This window comes from Schistocerca americana, chromosome 11 (genome assembly GCF_021461395.2).
Source record: "Schistocerca americana isolate TAMUIC-IGC-003095 chromosome 11, iqSchAmer2.1, whole genome shotgun sequence".
NCBI lineage: Eukaryota > Metazoa > Arthropoda > Insecta > Orthoptera > Acrididae > Schistocerca > Schistocerca americana.
Genome location: NC_060129.1, coordinates 120,153,074 through 120,174,011, shown reverse-complemented (window position 1 = coordinate 120,174,011; position 20,938 = coordinate 120,153,074). Strand labels below are relative to the sequence as shown.

The 20,938-nt window shown below is 45.0% G+C and overlaps 1 protein-coding gene across 1 annotated transcript in view; it reads left to right on the top strand.

The window, feature by feature from the left end:
- Positions 1-20,938, top strand: part of LOC124553355 — a 705,505-nt gene that overhangs the window by 78,351 nt on the left and 606,216 nt on the right. The window lies entirely within an intron of this gene.

Here is a 20,938-nt window from a genome sequence, read left to right as displayed (position 1 = left end):
TTCTGGCAGAAAAATCTTGCGAGGCTTTTCTTGGTTTGGTAGGCGGATTTGAATGTGCCGACATCTTTGATTGTTCTTTTGTCTCAGGGTTCACGTACTTAATCCAGGTTTCGTCACCGGTCACGATTCTGTTTAACAATGGTTCTCCTTCGTCCTCATAACGTGACAGAAAGTCTAATGCAGAGGCCATTCTTTGAGTTTTGTGGTGGTCGGTAAGAATTTTGGGCACCCATCGTGCACAGAACTTACGGTAACCCAATCTTGCTATCACTATCTCGTACAAGAGAGTCTTAGAAATCTGTGGAAAACCAGTAGACAACTCCGACATTGAGAAACGTCGATTTTCACGAACTTTTGCATCAACTGTCTGAACGAGTTCGTCAGTCACCAATGATGGTCTACCACTCCTCTCTTCATCACGAACGTTTTCTCGTCCACTTTTAAATAAACGTACCCATTCACGGACAACTCCTTCACTCATAACTCTTGGTCCGTACACGGCACAAAGCTCACGATGAATAGCTGCTGCAGAATATCCTTTGGCTGTAAAAAACCTTATGACAGCACGCACTTCACATTTGGCGGGGTTTTCTATTGCAGCACACATTTCAAACTGCCACAAAAACTAAACTAGCGCAGGTACGACGTTCACTCGACCACGGCTTGATGCCGACTGACCTGTTGAGTGCGTGAACGCACAGATGGCGTCGCTACTCCCCCCACAACCCGCACTGTGACCAATCGGAGGTTACTTTCTGAACCGCCCTCGTAGATTCTCGACCGTCAGTCATGAGCTACGACCCAAAGCACAAAAAAATTATCTTTCGTCAAACTTAGTGCTCATTCCCTGTGTAGAAGACACTCTAGCAGAGATCCTGCATCAAGCAGGCATTCCGTGGCGCAACGGATAGCGCGTTTCTTAAACGTTTTGCACGAAACGCGAAAACAGCGTTAGCAAGAACTGATTGTAGCAGTTGTTTCGGTTATGGGGGGTATTGTATGTAGCTTCACTTCGGTCTTAGCGTGAGGAACGGACTACAGAGGATAGATGCATTTAGTTTCCAAACAAACATTTTTTTGAAGCCTTTGGTAAATAATACGTGCACAGTACGAGGTGTAGGACGAGGAGGTTATACGCGGAGGTATAAAGCTTGTAAAACATGCGGGTGACACAAACGTAAAGGCTGTGATGTTTGTGAGTGTAAACTAACGTTAGCGTCTGAAACAGACTTTCTGCATCTTTATGTAGAATGATGAAACTGAAAATGTTTAAACAATAAGGATCCTATCCAGACAGTGCGAAGATGGAAATATACAAGATGTACAACTTTGGTTCCGCCGTTTGCCGATATATGGCGACAACGGTAAGTAGCGGACGAAAGAAACAGATCGCAGACGTCAGGCAGTTAGAGCTTGGACCTCGGTCAACATAACCTCAATCAAAACATTAGTCGATTTGTGTCTTCATCGTAAAGTTGTTCTCGACTGAAAATGTCAGTTTACGAGCCTAATTCTCGTCATCTGGGGAAGGTGTTACTGTTTTGTTTCAATATGAAGAAAACAGCGGCTGACAAGGGGAGGCCGGCAATTGTGAAATTCAGATTCGATTCATACTGCGCATAATAAAAGCTCATGGCCAGAGGTGTAATGTGGCAAAGCACCAAGGTGCACTTCTCAGCCGTTGTCGAGAAAATCGACAGTTAAAAGAAACCGTTGCGGTGAAATACTCTCTACGATTAATACTTTTTCAACAGCGTCGTGGCGCAGCGGTAAGCGCTCGGGTTCGTAATCCGAAGTTCGCCGGATCGAATCTCGCGCCATGCAATTTTTTTATTAGTTTTTTGTAATTCAAATACACACACACACACACACACACACACACACACATATATATATATATATATATATATATATATATATATATATATAAAATATTAATGAATTGCTTATGCGTGTTGGTGAAGGCGGATCGCTCTCCAATTGTACCGCCTCCATTTTTCCGTTTGTTTAACAGGGTGTACCAAAGCTCTCCCGTCCGCACTGATTTTCGACGATGTCATAAAGTTGCGCTAGGGACCGCATCTACCTTCTTTCGAAGTTAGCAGGCAACTACGCTGTTATGCGGCGGCTCGTTTCGGCCCATTCAACATCTGTCCTTCAAGTGTAACGAGCGAGTAACGGAGTTTATATTTCATACCTGCCACAGCAAATTTGTGTTCGTGGGGTCTCTGTTCTAATTCGAACGTTTGACTTACGCTATACGTATTCGTTTCGGAATATCGTTTCTACGTCTTCCGTTAACTGATTGCCGGGAATTATATATATATATATATATATATATATATATATATATATATATATGTGTGTGTGTGTGTGTGTGTATACACATTTGAATTACAAAAAAACAAATACTAAAAAAAAAAAAAAACGGTCGCATGGCGCGAGCTTCGACCCGACGACCTTTGGATTACGAACCCGAGCGCCTACCGCTGCGCCACGACGCTGTAGAAAATTGTGAATCGTAGAGAGTATTTCACCGCAACGGTTTCTTTTAACTGTCGATTTTCTCGACAACGGCTGAGAAGTGCATCTTGGTGCTTTGCCACATTACACCTCTGGCCATGAGCTTTTATTATGCGCAGTATGAATCGAATCTGAATTTCACAATTGGCGGCCTCCCCTTGTGAGTCTCATCGAATGCTCTCAAGTACGTACGGTAAGGACGCTATTGGTGAAAGGACGTGTCGTGAGTGGTTTCAACGCTTCAAGAACGGTGATTTTTAACGTCGTAGGCCGGCATAGTAGTGGAAGAGAGAATGTTTAAGAAGATGCAGAATTGGAGACATTTTTGAGTGAAGACTCGTGCCAAACTAAAGAAGAATCGACACCATTAGTGGGAGTGTCACAGCAAGCCATTTCAAAACGCCTCAAGGCTATGGGCGTGATTCAGAAAGAAGGAACTTGGCTCCCCTGTGAGCTGAATCGTTGCAAAAGAGGTCAAGACGTTAAAATGGAAAGTCCTACCCCACCCGCCGCATTCTCCAGACGTTTATCCCTCTGACTATCACCTGTTTAGATCAGTGGCGCACGGCCTGGCTGACCGACACTTCCGATCTCATGAAGAAGTCACAAATTAGATCGACTCGTGGATCGCTTTAAAAGATGAACAGTTTTTTTCACGCGGGATTCGTACACTGCCCGAAAGATGGGAGAAAGTAATGGCCAGCGATGGAAAATATTTTGAATGATACATGTGTAGCCAATTTGTTTCATTAAAGCCTCAAATGTTGGGGAAAAAGCGGCAGAAGCAAAGTTGTAGACCTTGTAGTTTCTAGTTAAGTAAAACGTTAGTGGTCATATTTACCAGAAAATATCTTTTCGAACGTGACGTGTGTGAATAGCAGTCGCAAATGCAAGCGCATGTAAACAGCATGGAAAACACAATATCATTCTGTTTCCGATCGGTGGTGTGAAGTTTTGTAATTGTGATTTCGTTTTCATATGAGAGGATAGTCAAGTCGTTTTACACGTAAGTTAAAATATTATTTCGAATTACGTTAGAACCAGCGATCCATGGGCATCGTCTTACAAAATTCAACGGTCCACTTCTGTAACAACTGAGCTACCGAATAACTGAGATGTACTTGCGTAAAACTACGAGGGCAGTTCAATAAGTAATGCAACACATTTTTTTCTGAAACAAGGGTTGTTTTATTCAGCATTGAAATACACCAGGTTATTCCCCAATCTTTTAGCTACACAACACTATTTTTCAACGTAATCTCCATTCAATGCTACGGCCTTACGCCACCTTGAAATGAGGGCCTGTATGCCTGCACGGTACCATTCCACTGGTCGATGTCGGAGCCAACGTCGTACTGCATCAATAACTTCTTCATCATCCGCCTAGTGCCTCCCACGGATTGCGTCCTTCATTGGGCCAAACATATGGAAATCCGACGGTGCGAGATCGGGGCTGTATGGTGCATGAGGAATAAGAGTCCACTGAAGTTTTGTGAGCTCCTCTCGGGTGCGAAGACTTGTGTGAGGTCTTGCGTTGTCATGAAGAAGGAGAAGTTCGTTCAGATTTTTGTGCCTACGAACACGATGAAGTCGTTTCTTCAATTTCTGAAGAGTAGCACAATACACTTCAGAGTTCATCGTTTGACCACGGGGAGGACATCGAACAGAATAACCCCTTCAGCGTCCCAGAAGACTGTAACCGTGACTTTACCGGCTGAGGGTATGGCTTTAAACTTTTTCTCGGTAGGGGAGTGGGTGTGGCGCCACTCCATTGATTGCCGTTTTGTTTCAGGTTCGAAGTGATGAACCCATGTTTCATCGGCTGTAACAATCTTTGACAAGAAATTGTCACTCTCAGCCACATGACGAGCAAGCAATTCCGCACAGATGGTTCTCTTTTGCTCTTTATGGTGTTCGGTTAGACAACGAGGGACCCAGCGGGAACAAACCTTTGAATATCCCAACTGGTGAACAATTGTGACAGCACTACCAACAGAGATGTCAAGTTGAGCACTGAGTTGTTTGATGGTGATCCGTCGATCATCTCGAACGAGTGTGTTCGCACGCTCCGCCATTGCAGGAGTCACAGCTGTGCACGGCCGGCCCGCACGCGGGAGATCAGACAGTCTCGCTTGACCTTGCGGCTATGATGACACACGCTTTGCCCAACGACTCACCGTGCTTTTGTCCACTGCCAGATCACCGTAGACATTCTGCAAGCGCCTGTGAATATCTGAGATGCCCTGGTTTTCCGCCAAAAGAAACTCGATCACTGCCCGTTGTTTGCAACGCACATCCGTTACAGACGCCATTTTAACAGCTCCGTACAGCGCTGCCACCTGTCGCAAGTCAATGAAACTATACGAGACGAAGCGGGAATGTTTGAAAATATTCCACAAGAAATTTCCGGTTTTTTCAACCAAAATTGGCCGAGAAAAAAAATGTGTTGCAGTACTTATTCAACTGCCCTCGTATAATTTTCGCTCGGAGTGTTTAATTTCGTTGAGTGACGCTACCCTTCGTCGTAAGAGTGGCACAGCGTATCTGAGAGGTAAATTAATTTTAACTTGACAGTGGAACACACCTGTAATTAGGTTAGTGAGCTTGTGTGTCGAGCTGGTAGCAATTCGCCGATACCCTCCAACCACATTTTACGCAGCTTCTCGTCTTCTGGCACACTCGGCAACAACTTTTCAGGAGGTTTTGTAGAAATGTTTGCACAGTATGGTAATGAAATGCACAACAAATTACAGCAGAACCCCATTTATCACAAGTTTTGTAGACACCACTTTCTCATACTACAATTTAAAATTTGATCAATTTCTGTACAGGAGTACCGAACAAATTTCAAAACGCAATTACTGAAGTGGGTAAGAGGTCAAACGGGCCGACTTGGAGCAGGAGAGGCACCACAGGACATTTTATTTTCTACTGTCTATACTTTTACAAATAAATACATCAAACTTTGCCAGCATGACTAGGAGGGATTCAGGGTTCACACTCATAGTAGTGGAAGTTCAAAAACATAACAAAATAATTTTTTTTTTTTACATCTGAAATTCCATCATTTTTTTCACTTTCTGTTGGCTGCATTTGTTGCTATAGGTACGCTTTTCTTCACAAGTAAGAGAGATCCTTCGATGAATTTTGCACAGCATACAAACAATACTTACAGGTGCAGAAACTCTAGAATTTTCCAAATCCATTGAAAACTGTGGTAAAAATTGAGGTAATTAACTATAAAATTGGAGTTTTTTTTATAAACATGAAGTTTCAAATGAAACAGCTCATTCATTTTTTCATAAATTAAATAAATTCTAGAGTTTCATACACCTGTAAGTATGGTTTGTGTGCGGTGCAAAATTTATCGAAGAATCTCTCTTACTTATGAGGAAAAGTGTACCTATAGCAACAAATGCAGCTCATTAATTTTTTTTAATAAATTAAATAAATTCTAGAGTTTCATACACCTGAAAAAAATTCCATATTTTTTTCGCTTTCTGTTGGCTGCATTTGTTGCTATAGGTACACTTTTCTTCGTAAGTAAGAGATTCTTCCATGAATTTTGCACAGCATACAACCAGCTGAAAAAATGACGAAATTTCACACGTAAAAAAATTATTTTGTTATGTTTTTGAACTTCCACTGCTATGAGCGTGAATTGTGAATCCTTCCTGATCATGCTGACAAAGTTTTGTGAATTTATTTTTAAAATTATAGACTGTGAAAATTAAAATGTCCCATGGTGTATCACCAGCTCCAAGTAAGCTCGTTTGACGCCCTACCCCGCTTAATTCAAGAACAAATCTGCATACATTGCTACCTCAATGGGTTTACAGAGCAGTAACTCGTAATCTTATTTTGTTTCACACATTATTTGCGCACGCTTTCTGGCAATTCATTACACACTTCATTACTTGGCGTGACAAGACTGAAACATAAATCGGTTATCCATGGTGGCACACAAGCATGGAAATAATTGTCTACTCTGGGGCAACCTCAATGACAACCTTGTAGCGTGAACAATTAAACCAACAATCGAGCAGTCCCAAGGTATTGGAACTAACGGCGCCACACAAGAGCAGACTCAATTACAATTTTGCAAGAAGAACAACTACAACACACACATCGGCAAGTACTCAAGAATACGGTTACTAAGCTCACGAGGAGCCACACTGTGAGATTAAAAGTATCCGGACACCTGGCTGAAAATGACTTACAAGTTCGTGGTGCCCTCCATCGGTCACGCTGAAATTCAATATGGTATTTGCCCACCCTTAGCCTTGATGACAGCGTCCACTCTCGCAGACATATGTGCTGGAAGGTTTCTTGTGGAACGGCAGCCCATTCTTCACGGAGTGCTGCACTGAGGAGAGGTATCGATGTCGGTCGGTGAGGCCTGGCACGAAGTCGGCGTTCTAAAACAGCCCAAAGATGTTCTATAGGATTCAGGTCAGGACTCTGTGCAGGCCAGGCCATTACAGGGATGTTACTGTCGTGTAACGACTCCGCCACAGGCCGTGCATTATGAGCAGCTGCTTGATCGTGTTGAAAGATGCAATCGACATCCCCGAATCGCTCTTCAACAGTGGGAAGCAAGAAGGTGCTTGAAACATCAATGTAGGCCTGTGCTGTGATAGTGCCACGCAAAACAAGGGGTGCAAGCCCTCTCCATGAAAAACACGACCACACCATAACACCAAATGGTTCAAATGGCTCTGAGCACTATGGGACTCAACTGCTGAGGTCATTAGTCCCCTAGAACTTAGAACTAGTTAAACCTAACTAACCTAAGGACATCACAAACATCCATGCCCGAGGCAGGACTCGAACCTGCGACCGTAGCGGTCTTGCGGTTCCAGACTGCAGCGCCTTTAACCGCACGGCCACTTCGGCCGGCCATAACACCACCACCTCCAAATTTTACTGTCGGCGCTACACACACTGGCAGGTGACGTTCACCGGGCATTCACCATACCCACACCCTGCCATCGTATCACCACGTTTTGAAACGAGATTCATCATTCCACACAACGTTTTTCCAATCGTCCAATGTTCACGCTCCTTACACCGAGCGAGGCGTCGTTTGGCATTTACCGGCGTGATGTGTGGCTTATGAGCAGCTGGTCGACCATGAAATCCAAGTTTTCTCACCTCCCACCTAACTGTCACAGTACTTGCAGTGGATCCTGGTGTAGTTTGGAATTCCTGTGTGATGGTCTGGATAGATGTCTGCCTATTAAACATTACGAACCTCTTCAACTGTCGGCGGTCTCTGTCAGTTAAGAGGCGAGGTCGGCCTGTACGCTTTTGTGCTGTACGTGTCCCTTCACGTTTCCACATCAGTACCACATCGGAAAGAGTGAGCCTACAGAAGATTAGGAGTGTAGAAATCTCACGTACCTCCGTATGACACAAGTGACCATGTTCTCAAAGTTCGTAAGTTCCACGACGCTCATAAAGGTTACTTTAGGAAGTGTGTACTGCAATAGAGGTGTTGATATGAAGAATATTACGCGAATTAGGGAAAAATGTTTATTCTTTGAAAAAGTTATTTACTGTTCGACTTTAGAACGTTATATTTGTCAAAATGGTTTTTTTGGTTGATATCTGCTACGCTATACGATTCAAAGTAATCAGTACAATGCTTATACAATCTCAAAGTGTTTAATCCGTGCTTGCACACTACTTCTTGCATAATGTGCACGTACGTAATTTGTAGCTTCTGTGCGCACTATACAGTATCTTAGCACAAGAGAACTTAGTGATTTGCAGCAGACTTTACATGTAATTGCAAACCTTTACGAAACGTTTCTCCCTGGAAACCCCTACAAAATGATTAAAGGAAAGAATTATAGCTTTTGCTGTTTATGGTGTGAAACTGTGGCAGCAGATGTGACACCATGACGTTTAGATTTATTGCCTCTTCGCTGTTGACTCTATTTGCATCACATTTAGCAAATAGTATCCACATATGCTGCTGAGTGCACCTACAAAATTATATCATTGTATGACACATAGTTCAGGAGATGTGAGGGAAGGAGTGGATAAGGGGAGGAAGAAAGTGGGCAGGGAAGGGAAGAGGAGGAGATAGACACAGAGAGGGAAGAGAAAGAGATGGACAGAGAAAGGGCAGAGGAGGAGATGGAGATGGGAAGGAGGAGATGGACAGAGAAAAACAAGAGGAGGAGATGGACAGGGAGAGGGGGCAAGAGGAGATGGATATGGAAAGGAAAGAGGAGGAGGTGGGCAGATAGGGGGGAAGGAGGAGATAGAAAGGGAAGTGGAGGAAATGGAGAAAGAAGGGAAAAAGAAGGAGATGCACAGGAAGAGGGGGATGGAAAGGAAAGAGGAGGAGATGGATAGATTAATGGAAGAGGAGGAGATAGACAGGGAGAGGGACAGAGAAAGGGAAGAGAAGCTGATGGACAGAGAGAGGGGAAGGAGAAAATGGACAGAGAAAGGGAAGAGGGGGAGATTGACAGAGAGAGGGGAAGGAGAAGATGGAGAGAGAAAGGGAAGAGGGGGAGATTGACAGAGAGAGGGGAAGGAGAAGATGGGCAGAGAAATGGAACAGGAAGAGATGAACAGGGAGAGATGAAGGAGAAGATGGAGAGAGGAAGGGAAGAGGGGGACAGAGAGAGGGGAAGGAGAAGATGGACAGAGAAATGGAAGAGACAAACAGGGAGAGATAAAGGAGGATATGGAGAGAGGAAGAGAAGATGGGGAGATGGAAAGAGAGAGGGGAAGGAGAAGATGGACAGAGAAAGGGATGAGGGGGAGATGGACAGAGAGAGGGGAAGGAGAAGATGGACAGAGAAATGGAAGGGGAAGAGACAAATAGGGAGAGATAAAGGAGAAGATGAAGGGAAGAGGGGGAGATGGACAGAGAGAGGGGAAGGAGAAGATGGACAGAGAAATTGAAGAAGAAGAGATGAACACGAAGAGATGAAGGAGAATATGGACAGAGAAAGGGAAGAGGGAGAGATGGACAGAGAGAGGGGAAGGAGGACAGAGAAATGAAGAGACAAACAGGGAGAGATAAAGGAGAAGTCGGAGAGAGGAAGGGAAGAGGTGGAGATGGACAGAGAGAGGGGAAGGAGAAGATGGACAGAGAAATGGAAGAAGAAGAGATGAACGCAAAGAGATGAAGGAGAAGATGGACAGAGAAAGGGAAGAGGGAGAGATGGACAGAGAGAGGGGAAGGAGGACAGAGAAATGGAAGAGGAGGAGACAAACAGGGAGAGATGAAGGAGAAGATGTAGAGAGAAAGGGAAGAAGGGGAAATGGGAAGGAGAAGATGGAGAGAGAAATGGAAGAGGAAGAGGTGAACAGGGAGAGATAAAGGAGAGCATGGACAGAGAAATGGAAGAGGAAGAGACGAACAGGGAGAGATGAGGGAGAAGATGGAGAGAGAAAGGGGACAGAGAGAGGGGAAGGAGAAGATGGACAGAGAAATGGAAGAGGAGGAGACGCACAGGGAGAGGGAAAGAGGAGATGGACATGGAAAGAGGAGATGAATGGGGAGAATGGAAGGAGGTGATGGACAGTGAAATGTAAGAGGAGGAGTTTGATGGGGGGGAGGGGGGAAGAGGAGGTGGATATAGAAAGAAAAGGAGGTGGACAGGGAGAGGGGAAGGAGGAGATGCACAGAGAGAGAGGAGGAGGAGGAATGGGAGTAACAGAACAGAAATAAATACATGCCAGGGCAGCGCTATGTACTGTGCTAGTATAAAATAATGTTATTTCAAAGGGGAATGTTTTCACTGTGACACACACACGCACAATTGTGCGTTAAATTTTGTGCTAGGGAGAGAGAGACAAAGAGTGAGTGAGAGAGGAAGTGGGGGGGGGGGGGGGGACCTTGTTGCTCCCGCCATAAGACACAGGTTGCGCCGCTGGGCACGACGGGGCAGGTGGGCGGTGGTGGGGCCGTACAGACACGGCAGTCAGCCGGCTGTCTGGCTCGAGGTCGGCCTGCTCAGTTTTGACTGCTGGCACAGTTGTTGCTCAGGGCCGGCCGCGCTCCGTGGCAGGTGTCTGGCGAGCTAAAGATAGCGGCCGTGGCGGGAGGCCGCACACCGCCGGCCCTGGGATCGATGCCCGCGCGCGCCGTCACGCGATCGCGGTTCGAGGGTTCCCCCGAAACTTCGCGACGCGGCCGGTGCTGAACAGGTTAACAGCAGGATCCGACCCAACGAGGCCGCACGTGTCTCGTGGCGCGATTTGGACCATTCACGAGGACGGGAGACGGTACCGAGCGGAACGGGGTTGCACGGCCACAGTTTTACGAGGCTATAGGCACACGTGCTGTCTCCGCAGCAGAAATCGAGCTGCAAGAAACGTGGCAGAACTGTTAACTCTAGTGTCTGACATTTAGTGAAGATCGCCTCTTGTGTTGCCATGTCCAAAAACAGAATATCCCGACTGGGTGTTGTATTTTGCCCTAAAAACTGAACCATCACTTTTAAATGGAAATAGTCAGCTGGGTATGTTCAGCCGTTTATTAATAATAAAACAGATTTTTTGCAAGATCAAATAAAATGTGTTTCAATTAAAAGAGAACTGTCAGTAGACAGCCTTATAGTTTGCCCATTATAATAGCAAATATGTGCTGAGACTTGTTACTTGGCCGGCCGGGGTGGCCGAGCGGTTCTAGGCGCTACAGTCTGGAACCGCGCGACCGCTATGGTCGCCGGTTCGAATCCTGCCTAGGGCATGGATGTGTGTGATGTCCTTAGGCTAGTTAGGTTTAAGTAGTTCTAAGTCTAGGGGCTGATGACCTCAGGTATTAAGTCCCATAGTGCTTTAATTTCTCCTCAATCTCCTTCAAGTTTGGTTTCTTTCATGTTGTCATTCCCACCTTTAGGTTGCTCAGCTGCGGTGAAACTCCCTACTCCAACATACACGTGGCTGTCCTGCAGTGCCGTTGCACTGACTGAGCTTGCCACCTTCGCGAAACCCAAGCCGGTCCGTCTTAACCACTGTGCTATGATACACATGTACGCTTCTGACTCCGTTGCGACAGGTTGAGTTGCTTTAAGGGGCTCCGGAACGCCCTATACTTGCAATGTTAAAATAACGCTTATAAATTACATCTTTCCTCACAGAGTATTTGAGGTAGGAAGTTGAACTTTTTACAGATTATTTATTGGAATATGGGCTACAACTTAACACAGGGATTTTACAACATTTTAGTTCAGTTATTAAAGATGATTTTTTCTCCAATTGTAATGAAAATTCATAACATTTTTTTGCAATTTTTTATTTATATATTCAAAAACATACAGTTTTTTGGAAAAAGGCTGTGTTAAATTATGCAGAAGGTACTGTGTAACATTTACTGAAAGTTTGAAACAAATATGTTTGGAAGATCCTTAGAAAACATGTAATTAGTATGAGAAAATAAAAGTTTTGCGAATCGAGCGACAAAGATTGGATTAACTTTTTAGTGCATTCCAGGTCCATAGGATGGATTGTCTTCATCCTCTGCAAACTCCTCCTCCAGCTTCCTCTTGTTCCTCCTCCTGTTTACTCTTGCTTGTATTTCTAGACTCTTTACAGCCCTGTCTGCAGCCCGAAGGCGTTCCTTGTCTAAAGCAAGCATCGCTCGTTGTTGTGTTCGTAGATTTTGCTACCATTTTCTTCAGTTGCAGTTACTGCAACACTGTTCCAAAAGGTGGTCATGTATGATCACTTATCACATTTCAGTTGTATTTCACTAGCAAGTCCTACGTGCTTTATTATGGAGAGTTCCAGACCAACTTCACTACAATGAATACATCTTACACAGTTTGAAAAAATTCCTTTGAGAACCGACATATTTCATTCACATCCGATTCGCCCATAAAACATTCATAGTTTTCACTCATTGAACCAAGCTTCTTGTGTGAAGTATTTTCTTTCCCACTTTGACTGCTATGGGCAGGTGTACTTGAGAGGTTAGGTTCACTCACTTGGTTATCGTCTTTATTGTTTACAGTAATAACACATACCTTTGGCTTTCCAACATTTCTCCTTTTCTTAAAAGCCTTCAGAGGATTTCTAATAACTTTACTTTTACTTATTATTATACTTCAACAAAACAGAGACTCAAGAAACAGAATTAATTACGAATATTTTCGAGATAACGACAGAGTAAATAAACATGAAACAATCGACAATCACACCAGCGATGTATATTGAACCATCACAGGTTAGCCACAACACATACTTTATCTCACATCACTAAAATGCACCTGATGAACACGGACGTTAATAATAACACCATTTGACAGCAGTTTAACAGCGCCACAGTGGGTCACGCCCATGTAGAACACATTTTTAAAAAAATTTAAAAATAGTTGTAGTCTTCGGAATTGAATAAATTATATATCTATTAAAAGGTAATAGTCTGCAGATTCAGAAAACGCAAAAAAGTAAAAATTGAACTTTTCATGATTTTGAGCCTTTCCGGAGCCCCTTAATGGTTGCGGCAGAGATAGGGGCAGGCAGGCTGGAAGCGGTATATGTACACCTCCCGCACCTGGCCGTATGACTGACACAGCCTGGCAGTTTTTGGTTGGTTTGTTGATTTGGGGGAGGGGACCAAACAGCGAGGTCACCGATCCCATTGGATTAGGGAATTACGGGGAAGAAAGTCGTCCGTGGCCTCCGAAAGGAACCTGCCTGAAGCGATTAAGGGAAATCACCGAAAACCTAAATCAGAATGGCCGCACTCTGATTAGAACCGTCGTCCTCCCGAATGCGAGTCCAGTGTGCTAGCCACTACGCCACCTCGCTCGACTCGGCAGTTTTTCCTGCCCTGTGTTGCTAAAATGCTGGCCGAGTTTTCTCCAGCCCGAATCCCATTGGAAAAAAATTGCTCGTGTGCCTGTAGCCTTAGGCCGGTTGTACAGACGGCGGACTTTTTCCAGCCGCTGTCAATTTTCCGCCGCCACTCAAAGAAATCTAGCGTTTACACACACGGTGGTAAAGTGTCCACACTCGTCAACGGGTGAGCGATTATCGGCACAATAGTTTCATCATCAAACCAGGTCACTTAATTTTGCTGCGTTATTTCAATTAATTATTACTTTTAACCGGACATTGTTGGTTTGAAATGAGCAGAGAGGAAATTCTGGATTTATTGCTTTTACCTCGACGAACGAGAACCAGAGGAAAATTTTACTGTCTTGGGTTCGTCTAGTTGATGAACGAAGATGAGAGGCATTGGTAAAATACGCCACTACTTGGCCGGCGACGGTTTATACACGTTGTTTTGAGAGCCGAGGTAGGATGACATGATATTCTTGAATTACTTCAGAATGGCGGTGACTTCCTCTCACACACTCCATGGGCGGTAAGATACTATTCAGCCCAAAGATACCAACATTAGGAATTGTTTCCAGAATGAAAAAATGGTTCAAATGGCTCTGAGCACTATGGGACTTAACTTCTAAGGTCATCATTCCCTTAGAACTTAGGACTACTTAAACCTAACTAACCTAAGGACATCACACACATCCATGCCCGAGGCAGGATTCGAACCTGCGACCGTAGCGGTCGCGCGGTTCCAGACTGTAGCGCCTTTAACCGCTTGGCCACCACGGCCGGCTTCCAGAATGAGATTTTCACTCTGCAGCGGAGTGTGCGCTGATACGAAACTTCCTGGCAGATTACAACTGTGTGCCCGCTCCAGACTCGAACTCGGGCACACAGTTTTAATCTGCCAGGAAGTTTCAATAGAAATTGTGTTCAGCCTGCAGAAATGCTGATAACAATACTGGTTTTGGAGGCGTTGTACAGGTCACCGTATTTACAGCAAATAAACAATTTTTTCAGCCTTCAGTTGCAAGGTAATTTTACACCCTCGAAGAATTGCAAATTTTTAAACATCTTAGTATTGATAGAGACAACTTACTTAATGATCAGCTGCAATTAAAAAATAGAAGCTATTTCGAAGGATTTCAACCTTTACTCCAGTGGAGTTGACCAACAGTCCGCCTCGAATGGCCGATGCTGTTTCCCTATCTGCTTTGTCCCTTTATTATAATGCGATTGTACATGTGTGTCTTTGTATTTCGTTATATGCTTGGTAATGACACATAGTTGCTAAGGCGTTTTTATGTTAATGACATTTTATGCTTAGCACGCATGGTTTTGACACTAATTTTTAGTTACTGTAGCGGGGCTACGCCCTCTTACTATAATATTTAAAGGAAAAAAAAATTATACCTTGGCTTTGTACACTCCTGGAAATTGAAATAAGAACACCGTGAATTCATTGTCCCAGGAAGGGGAAACTTTATTGACACATTCCTGGGGTCAGACACATCACATGATCACACTGACAGAAGCACAGGCACATAGACACAGGCAACAGAGCATGCACAATGTCGGCACTAGTAGAGTGTATATCCACCTTTCGCAGCAATGCAGGCTGCTATTCTCCCATGGAGACGATCCTAGAGATGCTGGATGTAGTCCTGTGGAACGGCTTGCCATGCCATTTCCACCTGGCGCCTCAGTTGGACCAGCGTTCGTGCTGGACGTGCAGACCGCGTGAGACGACGCTTCATCCAGTCCCAAACATGCTCAATGGGGGACAGATCCGGAGATCTTGCTGGCCGGGGTAGTTGACTTACACCTTCTAGAGCACGTTGGGTGGCACGGGATACATGCGGACGTGCATTGTCCTGTTGGAACAGCAAGTTCCCTTGCCGGTCTAGGAATGGTAGAACGATGGGTTCGATGACGGTTTGGATGTACCGTGCACTATTCAGTGTCCCCTCGACGATCACCAGTGGTGTACGGCCAGTGTAGGAGATCGCTCCCCACACCATGATGCCGGGTGTTGGCCCTGTGTGCCTCGGTCGTATGCAGTCCTGATTGTGGCGCTCACCTGCACGGCGCCAAACACGCATACGACCATCATTGGCACCAAGGCAGAAGCGTCTCTCATCGCTGAAGACGACACGTCTCCATTCGTCCCTCCATTCACGCCTGTCGCGACACCACTGGAGGCGGGCTGCACGATGTTGGGGCGTGAGCGGAAGACGGCCTAACGGTGTGCGGGACCGTAGCCCAGCTTCATGGAGACGGTTGCGAATGGTCCTCGCCGATACCCCAGGAGCAACAGTGCCCCTAATTTGCTGGGAAGTGGCGGTGCGGTCCCCTACGGCACTGCGTAGGATCCTACGGTCTTGGCGTGCATCCGTGCGTCGCTGCGGTCCGGTCCCAGGTCGACGGGCACGTGCACCTTCCGCCGACCACTGGCGACAACATCGATGTACTGTGGAGACCTCACGCCCCACGTGTTGAGCAATTCGGCGGTACGTCCACCCGGCCTCCCGCATGCCCACTATACGCCCTCGCTCAAAGTCCGTCAACTGCACATACGGTTCACGTCCACGGTGTCGCGGCGTGCTACCAGTGTTAAAGACTGCGATGGAGCTCCGTATGCCACGGCAAACTGGCTGACACTGACGGCGGCGGTGCACAAATGCTGCGCAGCTAGCGCCATTCGACGGCCAACACCGCGGTTCCCGGTGTGTCCGCTGTGCCGTGCGTGTGATCATTGCTTGTACAGCCCTCTCGCAGTGTCCGGAGCAAGTATGGTGGGTCTGACACACCGGTGTCAATGTGTTCATTTTTCCATTTCCAGGACTGTAGTTTGTTCTCAGGTAAATTGTTTAATGTTGCTATACCAATAGATAGGTTTGTCCAATTGTAGGACGGCTTTAGCCACATTTTGTTTATATGTATATTTGCTCTAAGTAATTTTGAGAAAGTTTGTCTCTCGCCCCTGCGCTTGCGCATGCGCTTCGCCGCGGCCAAGCCTCGCCGCGTAACTGCTCACAACGCCTAGTTTTCGAGCCGCTTACGTGTGGTCCTGATTTCTGGCCGGCGTAGCTCCGTCTACGTTCGCCTTAATGGTTTTAATTTTGACTGACATAATCTTATGATTATGCGTCTTTATTGTTTAAAAAAAAAAATTTAATCTGTGACATGGCCAGTGTTTGGCTCACAAAATAATTTAATTTTTTGTAAGTATCACAATTTCTTTAATATTCAATCATTAGACAGATAATGCATTTTAGTGAATAATATTTGTCCGTATGTGGTTTAATTTATAGGTTCTGAAGAAGATTCCATTACTGGAATCGAAACCTAGGTAAACGAGTAAAATTACCTTGCAACTGACGGCTGAAAAAATTGTTTATTTGCTGTACATTTCACAGTTGCTGACACGCTGCAATATGTTAAAGATTTGCATAACCGTATTTATTTCCCTTGTAAATAATAGATTTCAGCTAACAGTCGTCCATTTTAAATTTTATTGGTAGGTCTAGATTTCAGGCAGAAACTAGCCATTCTGAGTGCACTATCATTTTTGATCAGCGCATGTAATGCCAGTTGGTAGGGCTTCATCCACAGTTCATTGAATACTACTGTTGTATTCAGCTACCAGTCAATATGTGGCTGCCTGCAACACCCTTCTGATCGTTGGAGCGCTGACACATTATCTGCGAATCCAAGAGTGCTGGCAACTGATGGGTTACGCATGGGGATCGTATCAACCTGTACCGCATCAAAGCAGCCTGAAGATCACGCAATGAAGCGTCGAAACTGGTAGCGACAGAATAAAATAAAATCATAAGGACGGCTGTAGGTGTTTTTATTTGTCACGATTCTGACTGGAAGGTAACCTGACATTATTTATTGATACAGTTCTGCAAAAACATACAGAATACCTACAGGGTGTTTCAAAAATGACCGGTATATTTGAAACGGCAATAAAAACTAAACGAGCAGCGATAGAAATACACCGTTTGTTGCAATATGCTTGGGACAACAGTACATTTTCAGGCGGACAAACTTTCGAAATTACAGTAGTTACAATTTTCAACAACAGATGGCGCTGCGGTCTGGGAAACTCTATAGTACGATATTTTCCACATATCCACCATGCGTAGCAATAATATGGCGTAGTCTCTGAATGAAATTACCCGAAACCTTTGACAACGTGTCTGGCGGAATGGCTTCACATGCAGATGAGATGTACTGCTTCAGCTGTTCAATTGCTTCTGCATTCTGGCGGTACACCTGGTCTTTCAAGTGTCCCCACAGAAAGAAGTCACAGGGGTTCATGTCTGGCGAATAGGGAGGCCAATCCACGCCGCCTCCTGTATGTTTCGGATAGCCCAAAGCAATCACACGATCATCGAAATATTCATTCAGGAAATTAAAGACGTCGGCTGTGCGATGTGGCCGGGCACTATCTTGCATAAACCACGAGGTGTTCGCAGTGTCGTCTAAGGCAGTTTGTACCGCCACAAATTCACGAAGAATGTCCAGATAGCGTGATGCAGTAATCGTTTCGGATCTGAAAAGTGGGCCAATGATTCCTTTGGAAGAAATGGCGGCCCAGACCAGTACTTTTTGAGGATGCAGGGACGATGGGACTGCAACATGGGGCTTTCCGGTTCCCCATATGCGCCAGTTCTGTTTATTGACGAAGCCGTCCAGGTAAAAATAAGCTTCGTCAGTAAACCGAATGCTGCCCACATGCATATCGCCGTCATCAATCCTGTGCACTATATCGTTAGCGAATGTCTCTCGTCCAGCAATGGTAGCGGCGCTGAGGGGTTGCCGCGTTTGAATTTTGTACGGATAGAGGTGTAAACTCTGGCGCATGAGACGATACGTGGATGTTGGCGTCATTTGGACCGCAGCTGCAACACGGCGAACGGAAACCCGAGGCTGCTGTCGGATCACCTGCTGCACTAGCTGCGCGTTGCCCTCTGTGGTTGCCGTACGCGGTCGCCCTACCTTTCCGGCACGTTCATCTGTCACGTTCCCAGTCCGTTGAAATTTTTCAAACAGATCCTTTATTGTATCGCTTTTCGGTCCTTTGGTTACATTAAACCTCCGTTGAAAACTTCGTCTTGTTGCAACAACACTGTGTTCTAGGCGGTGGAATTCCGACACCAGAAAAATCCTCTGTTCTAAGGAATAAACCATGTTGTCTACAGCACACTTGCACGTTGTGAACAGCACGCGCTTACAGCAGAAAGACGACGTACAGAATGGCGCACCCACAGACTGCGTTGTCTTCTATATCTTTCACATCACTTGCAGCGCCATCTGTTGTTGAAAATTGTAACTACTGTAATTTCGAAAGTTTGTCCGCCTGAAAATGTACTGTTGTCCCAAGCATATTGCAACAAACGGTGTATTTCTATCGCTGCTCGTTTAGTTTTGATTGCCGTTTCAAATATACCGGTCATTTTTGAAACACCCTGTATATCGCCAGACTTTTGTATGCACAAATATAGTTTAACAAATAGTATCCAGTTATAAATATATGTCCACTGTACTAGATGAACCGTAGCAATTTACCAACGAATTTCTTTGACAGTCGCCTTTATCCCTATTCTCAGAAGGATTTAGATGATTGAGCATACACCGTCAGTTACAGACCTGGAGCATATTCAGAAAGAGAATATTGAAAAAGGAGTCCTCAAAGCAAACAATTTGAGAAACATTCTACGTAAATACTTTGTTTCAATTGTACGAGTCGTTTCCTGGAAGATGTTGAAGATATGAGGGCATTTGGAACCGCACGATGTCGACAACACACATAATTGTCAAATTGGCCACTTTCTTAGCGAACGAGTTTTTATATTCTGTTATTGTATCACTAGAAGTAAGTTGCAAGCATAATAAAACTTTTTAAAAAACGTGAAATTGTTACTGGTTTTCCAGTTATGTTTATATTTCTAGAACTAAAACATTAAGTGAATTTTATCAATACTGGATGCTGTTGAACTCCGAGTCTGTTCCTTTATAGGGTGTAGAAAAATTTCCGCTACGAAATTTATTGACGCAGCGGAAATTTATTTCCGCTACCAATAGCGGAAATTTTTCTACACCCTATAAAACATTTGTTAGTGGCACACCACCATGACTGTCACGATAATAAAAAGAAACGAAACTAAACTCCTCGCCGGCCGAAGTGGCCAAGCGGTTCTAGGCGCTACAGTCTGTAACCGCGCGACCGCTACAGTCGCAGATTCGAATCCTGCCTCGGGCATGGATGTGTGTGATGTCCTTAGGTTGGTTAGGTTTAAGTAGTTCTAAGTTCTAGGGGACTGATGACCTCAGATGTTAAGTCCCATAGTGCTCAGAGCCATTTTGAACCAGCATTATTACCACCATTTCTACAGGCTAAACACAATTCCTAATATTGGTATGTTTGGGCTGAATATCTGCTCATGGAGTGTGTCACAGGAAGTCACCGACATTATGAAGTAAATGAAGAATTTCGTGCCATCCTGCCTCGACTCTTCAAACAACGTGTGTAAACCGCCACTGCCCAAGTAGTGGAGTATGTAACCAATGCCTTCCCTACTTGTTCATCAATTTGATGAACCGAAGTTAATAAGTTTTTCCTCTTCTTTCCGTTCGTAGACGTAAAAGCAGTAAATCTAGAATTAATGTTAATTAATAGAACCCCTTAGCTGCCGACAGGTGTTGTTGATATACCTCGATCGGGACAGCTGAAAGTGTGTGCCTCGACCAGCACTCAAACCCGGGACCTCCTGCTTACATGGCAGATGCTGTATCCATCTGAGCCACCGAGGACACAGATGAATAGCGTGACTGCAGGGACTTATCCCTTGCACGCTCCCCGTGAGACCCACATTCCCGACTGTCCACAATCTACATACGTAATGTACCTGATAGATATCTGCCCATCCACTCATTACTCGCGCCCACTAAGCTGACGATTCCCGTAAGAGTTCGGGCAACCTGTCCTCATTCGCACAGATGAAGGTCAATGACTGGATAGCCTTTCATTATATACATGGTGTTACAAAAAGGTACGGCCAAACTTTCAGGAAACATTCCTCACACACAAATAAAGAAAATATGTTGTGTGGACATGTGTCCGGAAACGCTTTCCATGTTAGAGCTCGTTTTATTACTTCTCTTCAAATCACATTAATCATGGAATGGAAACACACAGCAACAGAACGTACCAGCGTGACTTCAAACACTTTGTTACAGGAAATGTTCAAAATGTCCTCCGTTAGCGAGGATACATGCATCCACCCTCCGTCGAATGGAATCCCTGATGCGCTGATGCAGCCCTAGAGAATGGCGTATTGTATCACAGCCGTCCACAATACGAGCACGAAGAGTCTCTACATTTGGTACCGGGGTTGCGTAGACAAGAGCTTTCAAATGCCCCCATAAATGAAAGTCAAGAGGGTTGAGGTCAGGAGAGCGTGGAGGCCACGGAATTGGTCCGCCTCTACCAATCCGTCGGTCACTGAATCTGTTGATGAGAAGCATACGAACACTTGGACTGAAATGTGCAGGAGCTCCATCGTGCACGAACCACACATGCTGTGTCCTACTTGTAAAG